Here is a 9673-nt window from a genome sequence, read left to right on the forward strand (position 1 = left end):
GCAAGCGCGTTGCTGGGAGCACAGGAAGTGTTGCCCTTTCCCGGGAGTCCCCCACTCCGATCGGATCCGGATCCGGAGCAGCTACAGATGTGTCTGGGGGGACTGGCTTCACAGCACACCCCAACCACCTGTGCCATCTGGCAGATGCAGCACCCCGCTCTGCCTTTCCTGAGCCATGACTGCCGGGTCTTCTGTGCACCCTTCTGGGTGGTCTCAGAATGGGGGTGGGGGGAGAGGGGAAGAAAACAAGAGAATGCTGGGATTAAAGAGACCACGATGCTGATATCAGTTAAAATTCTGCTCAGTGGGAATCTAGATGGGTTCTTTGTTCATCTGTATTTTTTAAACTTCCGAAACTTTTAAAGTTGATTTCATAAGAACCAAATGGTATTGCACAATGGTTAAATATTTGGAGTCGGGCAGCCTCCAAACCGTGTGGCTTTGCGCGAGTGATTTCATTACTCTGACGCTCGCTCGCTGTCGTCATCTAAAGTGGAGGGGACGCCCCCCCCCCCCTCCATGGAGCTGCTGTGCGGGTTGAACGGGATCATGCACATAAGAAGAGCCCAGTGTTGGGCCCTCAGGAAGCTCTTGGTTCAGGGCAGCTGTAAAAGGTGACACGTTTTGGTCCTTTGAACATGGATTTGATTTTTGCAAACAGGCAGCCGTCTTTTATAGCCGATCTATTCATTGATTTGCAAATTATTTATGAAGTGCCTTCTGTTCTGGGGCTTGGGCCAAACCTGGGGAGGTAGCAATGATGAGACAGATAAGACCCCTGCCCTCCACGGCTCTGGCTGTACCTGTGGGAACTGAGAGCTGATGGTTCTAGAACTTCACGTCACCCAAGGGGAAGAACGAGCTCTGGGAGCACTCGCAGGAGGAGAGGAGCTGGCCTAGGAAGGGGCAGGGCAGTCCTGAGGAGGGGAGGTTCCAGCCAGGGTCCCGTGTTAGGAAACAGGGCTTGGGGAGGGGCAAAGAAGGAGGACTGCCTAACGGACTAAGCCCAGCATTCTTATATGCTTCTTGGAAACAGACTGCCAAAGGCAATTCGCCAGAAATTGTTTGACTAATGTCCCTGGGAAGAACAACACTCCTTTGGCTGGAGAGGGGCTGGGATGTTTATTTAAAATATACGCACAAGGCCTGGGGTGGGGCAGGGGCTGGGAGGAGGGAGGCTAAGGGGGAGAGGAATTGGGGGACATCTGTAATACTCTCAACAATAAAATCAATTGAAGAAATTATTTTGCAGTCCCCGTGCTCTGAAGACCTAAGATTTCAGAGCAGCACATGCTCCGTTGCTCAGAGCCTTCTGTGGGGTTTAGGACCCTACAGCTGAGTCCCAGGTTCCCATGGGAAGAAATAGAAGCATGCAGATGTCCGCTGCTCTTGCCAGCTGCTGCTAATTGCTTATGTAAACGACAAGATTCTTTAGGATCTCCTTTTGGCAGGGAAGAGGGCACAACTCTGACCGACACTGGGTGCTTGGGGTGCCTGTGTCAGATATGAAGCCAGAAGACACTGTTCAAGAATGAGGGGTGGCCCCGTAGGTCTCCCACACACATACTATTGTGAACATGATTATATGGGCATAGAAACAGGCATGGAAGGAATACCCAGTCTGTTCGTTTTTGAGGGGTATGGGAAGGGGACATTAAGGTGGTGGGGGGAATTGAAAACTCTATGACTGAACAGAAAAAATATATATATGGCATAATGATACATTAGTTATCTATTGCTGTGTAACAAATTATGCCAAAAGTTAGCGGCTTGGGACGACAGAAATTTATTATCTCACAGTTTGTGCAGGTCAGGGATCTGGGCAGAGCTGGGTCATCTGGTGGCTGCTGTCTCATCCGAGGGTTAGACTGGGGAAGGATGTACTTCAAAGCTCACTCTCATGGTTGTTGGCGGGATTTAGTTCCTGTGGGCTGTTGCTGTGGCTATTCACTTCCTTGCTATGTGGGCCTCTCCACAGGGCAATTTACCACATAGCAGCTGGCTTTCCTATGAAGAAGCGAGCAGGAGAGTGAGAAAGGGTGAGCAAGACAGAAGCCCACATTGTCTTTTTGCAACCTAACCATGCAGGTGACAGCCCATAACTTTTGCTAAATTCTGTTCCTTAGAAGCAAGTCCTTAAGGTCCAGTCCACAGCCAATGGGAGGGGATTGCACAAAGGCGTGAATACCAGGGGCTGGGCTCTCTAGAGATGGAAACATTGAAAACGCACATGGGCAAGGAACAGTAAAGAAAACGGAAGAGTAGGTAAGCGTGGCAGAATGGCTAGGGGAAGCGGGCCATCAGTCTCAGGCAGCAGGATGACGTGGTCAGCTTTGTGCCTTAAATAGCTCAGGCTGCCAAATAAAGAGGTATTAGAGATCTGAAGGAAAAAAATAGCTAAAAGAGTAAAATATTTTTGCCTCTGAGCTTAGAAGTTAGAAAAGGAGGTGGTTGCCGAAACCGGTTTGGCTCAGTGGATAGAGCGTTGGCCTGCGGACTCAAGGGTCCCAGGTTCGATTCCGGTCAAGGGCATGTACCTCGGTTGCGGGCACATCCCCAGTGGGGGGTGTGCAGGAGGCAGCTGATAGATGTTTCTCTCTCATCGATGTTTCTAACTCTATCCCTCTCTCTTCTTCTCTGTAAAAAATCAATAAAATATATTTAAAAAAAAGAAAAGAAAAGGAGGTGGTTGCTTTTCATGATGAGCATCCTATATAATAAAAGCCTAATATGCCAATTGTCCCCTCGACCGGGAGTTTGAACTGCGGGAGGGGGGGTGGGGCGGGCAGCCAGCCAACCACGGGAAGAAAGGCCCAGGCCAGCAGCAGGCAGCTGGGGAGGGGCAGGGGGAAGGGAGGTCTCGGCCAGCAGCTGCAGCCTCTAGGAACCCTACCCGTGCACGAATTTCGTGCACTGGGCCTCTAGTATGTGTATGTGTGTGTGTGTGTGTGTATATATATATATATAGTGTTTTTTAAACCTTTTATTTGAAGGACTTTTTAATCTAAAAAAACCCCCCACACACAAAAAGGGAACACAAAGAAAGAAGTCCTAGAAAGGAAATTCATTTATCAATAATAGGGTGAATTCCAGAGCACAAATGCAGTGGGTGCTTCTGTTGAGGGTGGGGGGTGAGCTACTCAACATTCCTATGGTTTTCCTTCTGTCCCACTGTCGGAAAGGAGGTGTGAGTCTGGTGACTGGGAGTTCAAAAGGCTAGCCCATCCCCTTTCTCTCTCCTCCTCCTTAGGAGTGAGCCTGCCCACTGAGGGCTTGTGTTCCCAGATGGCTCCCAGCAAGGATTAGGGACTCAGAAGGCCCTGTGCTGGGAGCTGGGGGATCAAAGGTTTAAAAATCACTGTCCCTGTCCTTACAGAACCCACACTTTAGAAAGGGAACCAGAGAAGGAACATCTCGCTCGATCTAGGAAAGGGTAAAGAAGGCTTCCTGGAGGAGGTGACCTCAAGTATGGATAAGGATCCTTGCTCTGGCTAGTTTGGCTCAGTGGATAGAGTGTCAGCCTGAGGACTGAAGGGTCCTGGGTTCGATTCCAGTCAGGGGCACATGCGTGGGTTTCAGGCTCAATCCCTAGTGGGAGATGTGCAGGAGGCAGCCAATCAATGATTCTCTCTCATCATTGATGTTTCTATCTCTCCCTCTCCCTTCTTCTCTGAAATAATGATATATTTTTTAAAAGATTCTTTTAAGAGGTAAATCAAGACAGAATGAGTCATCTTCCCACGTGCTCTGCTCATTTCTCAACACTATCAATAGACCAAGTTTTCAAAGATTTTCCTTTGAATTGTGAGCTGCTTCCAGCATTTGGGATAGTGGTGTCTGACATTCTAAGTCAAAAGTTATCTATCTCTCATATATAACCCAGAGAAATTAAGATGGCACAAAATATTAACAACATTAGTTACTTGTGGACAAGCAAGGGAAAAGCGAGGCAAAGAAAGACAGGGTGTCAGTGTGATGCTTGGGAAGACTGCCAGGAATTCAGCATTGCTGGACCATAAAGGCAGGGGAGACAGACAGCAAGAAAGATGCCAGGGCCAAGTAGTAAAGGACCTTCTGTGCCAAGCTAAGGAGCTCAGTCTTCACCCTGCGGGCACTGGCAGGGGCAAAGAGCCTGTGACGGACTTTAGGCAGCAGATCACAGAACCCTATTTTTACTTCGAATAATCGCTGCAGGGCAGCCGATGGAACCACAGACTGAATTTCTCAACAACAATCGCCCTAATCCACCACCAGCACGTTTTCATCCATCTTCTCCCGGCAAAACAGAGGCAGTTCGTCCCGTGAAATCTCACACTTTGCCCCCTGTTGTCTGATTGGAACCTCCAAACACGGCTCCCGGCCTTTCAAGCAGTCGGATTTTCATCTGGCGGCGGCTTTGCATTGTCAACAGTTTTAGCAAAATCTCCTTCCACCTCTGCTGGCAATTCAGAGATAGCGTGTCTGAAATGGGCTGTGGATAAAGGATGTTGCTGCCCTGGGAAAATTTGTCTGTCTCCTGCCAGGAGGAGACAAAGGGTATTGAAACGGTGCCAGACGAGAAGGTCAAAATGCCCTTGGCGGGTGTGGGTTTTTTCCTTGTCTTTTTCCATTTTTACATTAGCATCAGCTTCCCCCCCACTCCCCCACCCCCCCACACACCGTATCCTTTGGGGAAGGTTAAGTGATGCTTCTTATGTATTTTATGAAAACTACACAGTCTCGCTGCCTGGAAAGTAAAGGAAGGTACAATGAAGACAGAAGGGTGCCCACAGAGCAGAGTGTAGAGCAGGGAGACCCCTGTGGTCTCGCCAGCAACCCCCCTCCATTCTCTAATTCTTGTGGCTGAGCCTATCAAAGCCTGCCTGGTACCTGGGGATGTTTAATAATGGTCTAGTCCCGTGGTCAGCAAACTGCGGCTCGAGAGCCACATGCGGCTCTTTGGCCCCTTGAGTGTGGCTCTTCCACAGAATACCACGGCCTGGGCGAGTCTATTTTGAAGAAGTGGCGTTAGAAGAAGTTTAAGTTTAAAAAATGTGGCTCTCAAAAGAAATTTCAATCGTTGTACTGTTGATATTTGGCTCTGTTGACTAATGAGTTTGCCGACCACTGGGGCCTAGGGCCCTAGCTGGTTTGGCTCAGTAGATAGAGCATCGACCTGGGGACTGAAGGATCCCGGGTTCGATTCCAGTCGAGGGCACATGCCCGGGTTGCAAGCTCTGTCCCCAGTGGGGGGCATGCAGGAGGCAGCCGGTCAATGATTCTCTCTCATCATAGATGTTTCTATCTCTCTCTCTCCCTCTCCCTTCCTCTCTGAAGTCAACAAAATATATATTTAAATAATAATAATAATAATGATCTAGGGATGAGTGACACTCTCCTATAGAATATTAAGTCTTCAGTATAAACAGATACCTCAGCAGAAAACCATATACCATACCCCAACTTGCCCTTCTTGGGACAGCACTGAAGAGACAGAAGATGTTATCAGAGAGCCTCAGGCCATCTCTTGAGACCTGAGACTTGGTGCCACCATGGGGTTCCCTTTCCAGAGAACAGAGGGGCACAAGTGGAGTCAGGGCCATAGGTCCCAGGAAAACTGGCTGGGTGCTCCTCTATGGTAAACCGTACCTCCGCCCCAGCAGGGAGAACAGAATCCCAGCAATTCCTCCGGGAAGCATCTCTGTGTAGTAATGAACTTGCCCTTTCCACCCATACGGCTGCCAAAGAATCCAGCCTCGTACTGTGCTTGGTTCAGACCCGTCAGAGAAATTTAGATTTATCTACAGAGGTGAACCAGTCCAGCGCCATCTTGACCGGAAGTCCAGTGCTCCCTGTTGAACAAGAAACTACACAGCCTACAATGGAGGGTTAAGTAATATCGCTCTGGAGATTTTGGTTTCACAGTGAAGTATGGTAGCAATCATCTCAGGTAGAAACTGCTGTTTGGCTTCTGTACTTATTTGTTTGCTAAAACAATAGAAAGTTATTTTGATTTTCTGAACGTATGTATGCTATCCCAATACTTCATTGATGATGGTTTGAATATCCCACTGATTGTGATCTCACTGGTCACTGAAGCACATTCTTCTGGGAACCAGGACAGCTCAATTATCCTAAATTGTCTCAGTAGCTACAGATAACAAGTTTCGGTTGACTCAGTGGTCCCGGAATCCGAACAGACCCCAAATTGCCTCAGTAGCTACAGATAGTGCATTCCTGTTGACTCAGTGGTCCCAGAATCTGGACAGAACAATTATTCTAAATTGTCCCGGTGGTCCCAGATAATGTTTCTGTTGATTCAGTGATCTGTAGCCCCAAAAACTATACTTTAGATAACTAACTTGCCTAATTTCGCTTCTGTAAATGCTCTGCATGAAACAGGTTCCTCATTCCAGACCCAAAGATCTAATCAATACCTTTGTGATATTCTGCCAATATAAGCCAGATGTGGCAAGCTGTTCAGGGCTGCGAGGTTTGGAGTGCTGAATGGCTCCCTCATATGCCGCTGGCTTTTAATAAATGACTCCATAATTCGACTTCTTGAGGCGTCCTTTGTAAGATGGGGGTACACTACAACAACAGGTGGGTGAGTTAAGAATCACAGGTCTGGCAAGTTTATTTGCACCTTCAGGGACTAAATCCAAAGGCTGGTAACAAATGCACTCCTTAACTCAAAACAATCCATTCAATGTTCCTTTCATGAGTAAGTCATCATCACCAGCCTCCTGGTAAAATGTTACATTCCTTAGAAGAGTAAAGAAAATCTTTGTACTGAAAACTAAAGATCTCAGACAACCTCTTGTTCCCTCTCAGTAGACATTAAAGAGAAGAGCTGTAGTGATAAGAACACAGAGCAGATGAATAGATTTAAACTTTAAATGAGACCTTTGCCACAACTAAGTTTCCAGGAGTGAGCCTGTGGTCACCGGACTGTGAAGTTTCTGCTAACTTCTCTTTGTTATCTTTCTCCAAAGGACAATTTCAACAGAGCATTTTATTTTATTTTATTTTATTTATTTTATTTTATTTATTTTATTTTATTTTATTTTATTTTATTTTATTTTATTTTATTTTATTTTATTTTATTTTATTTTATTTCTAGAGGCCCGATGCACGAAATTCGTGCAAGGGGCTTGGTCCTCGAAGTCCCGGCTTTGTCTGGAAGGTCCTTGGCTGTTTGGTCTAACTAGCATATTAGCTCTTGATTATATAGGATTTTTAAAATCCTCACCCGAGGATATTTTTCCATTGATTTTTTTGGAGAGTGGAAGAGAGAGGGAAAGACAGAGAGAAATATCAATGTGAGAGAAACACATCAAATGGTTGCCTTCTGCATGAGCCCTGACCAGGGCCCTGGCTGGGGAGGAGCCTGCAACTGAGGTACATGCACTTGACTGGAATTGAACCCAGGACCCTTCAGTCCACAGGCCTACATTCTATCCACTGAGCCAAACCGGCTAGGGCTCAACAGAGCATTTTAAATTGTAATTTTCTGAGATCAATAAAGAAAATTAATATCTGATTTCCATGTGCCTGTGTGTCCACATAAGAAATGTCCAAACCCGTTTAGAATTTTTGAGTTTATTTGAGCCAAACTAATGACAATTGCCGGGAAGAAAAATGGATTGAGAAAATGCTCTGGAGAATGGCAGTTTTGCAGCTTATTTTATTTTATTTTTTTAAATATATATTTTTATTGATTTCAGAGAGGAAGAGAGAGATAGAAACATCAATAATGAGAGAGAATCATTGATCAGCTGCCTCCTGCACATCCCCTACTGGGGATTGAGCCCACAACCCAGGCATGTGCCCTTGACTGGAATAGAACCCGGGACCCTTCAGTCTACAGGCCGACGCTCAATCCACTGAGCCAAACTGGCTAGGGCTGCAGCTTATTTCATACATTGAAATAAAAGGAGGAGATATAGAAGGGTTATATGAAATCCATTGGTGGTAGACTAAGGAGGCAGGAGGAAGCAAAGCGGGGGAGGGAATCTCTATGATTGGATAAAAAGCAAAATGGAGAGACACATACTTCTTTTACATTGGTGGATACAGGATAGCTAGTAATTAATATTTACAGCATGTGGAGATGGTATGCAGGAAACAAGATTAACAAGGACGAGTCTGTGGTCTCTGCTCTGGCGCACTGGTCATGCCCTGAGGGTCTGGAAAAGGAGATTACTCTGATATTTCAAAGGTATGTTATCCTAGATGCAAAAAGACAATAGACAGGCTCACTTAAGGTAAAGATTGACCTTTGTCAAGGAAGCTACAGGCCTAGGAAGGGACTACCTACCACAACTCTCTTTTATTTTTATTTATAAATATTTTTAATTGATTTCATAGAGGAAGGGGGAAGTAGAAAGAGATAGAAACATCAATGATGAGAGAGATTTCATTGATCGGCTACCTCCTGCACGCCCCACACTGGGGATTGAACCCGCAATCTGGGCATGTTCCCCGACCGGGTATCGAACTGTGACCTCCTGGTTCATAGGTCGATGCTCAACCACTGAGCCACGCTGGCCAGGCCCCATGACTCTCTTTTAGTTAGGAATTTGGGCTGTACGATGGGTCACCCTCAAAGCCCTGCTGGACTTCCACTCCACCAGACTCACGCTGCCACTGTAGCCACCTGGCTTGAGACCGACGCCACCTCTCCACCTGAGAATGCAGGACTTCCCACCAGATGCTCAGTCTGCTGGTTCCTGTCATGTAAGCTCCCCCTTTTCTGTGTGTAACCTGCGTGCGACTGTTGGCTTAGTGGGGTCTCCCCTAATAAAACTGGCATTGTGGAAAGACACAAACGTGTGTGAGTGACTCCTTTCAGAGACACCCCTTGCTCACAGCACCTTTATCTATGGGAGATGGAGAGGGCCTAAGTAACAGATTACTGAGCTTGACCAGAAAATTCCATGTTGGTTATGTTTCTGGGAGAGGCTGAAACTGCAGTTAGATTGGGTATTAAATCTGGGTTTGGTATCATGGGTTTTTAGCAGGAGTGTTGCCATTTTGGGCCTATGTGGGGTTTTTTTATAGGTGAATAAATAATGACCATCCTATATAATAAAGAGGTGAAATGCAAATTAACCCTCATGCCCTCACAAGATGGTTGCCTACAACCAATCCGGCAGGGGGGTTAGTGAGGGACGACCAAATGACTGAACAAGCAGGCTGTGTGGAGCGACTAGGCCAGCTGGGGGCCGTGAGGGGCAACCAGGCCGGCGCGGGGAGGCGGGGGGACAGTTAGGGCCGACCAGGCAGGCAGGCAGGCAGGTGAGCGATTAGGAGCCAGCAGTCCAGAATTGTGAAAGGGCCCAAACCGGCAGTCGGACATCCCCCAAGGGGTCCCGGATTGGAGAGGGTGCAGGCTGAGCTGAGGGGACCCCCCCCCCCGCATGAATTTTGTGCACTGGGCCTCTAGTTTATTGATAATTGTTGAAGCTGGTTAATGGGTACATGGAGTTCACTATACTATTGTATTTTTGTGTATGCTTGAAAATTCCCATTAAAAAACAAACAAACAAGAAAAAAGAAAATGAATCCCTTTATCAGCCATTCCTAACAGCTGGTTTGGGTAACAAGGATGTGCCACTAACAAGCTGTATCACTCGGGTAAGTCCCCCCACATCTTGGGGACTCAGCTCACTCATCTGAAAAAAATGTGGCC

This window comes from Eptesicus fuscus, chromosome 9 (genome assembly GCF_027574615.1).
Source record: "Eptesicus fuscus isolate TK198812 chromosome 9, DD_ASM_mEF_20220401, whole genome shotgun sequence".
Lineage (NCBI taxonomy): Eukaryota > Metazoa > Chordata > Mammalia > Chiroptera > Vespertilionidae > Eptesicus > Eptesicus fuscus.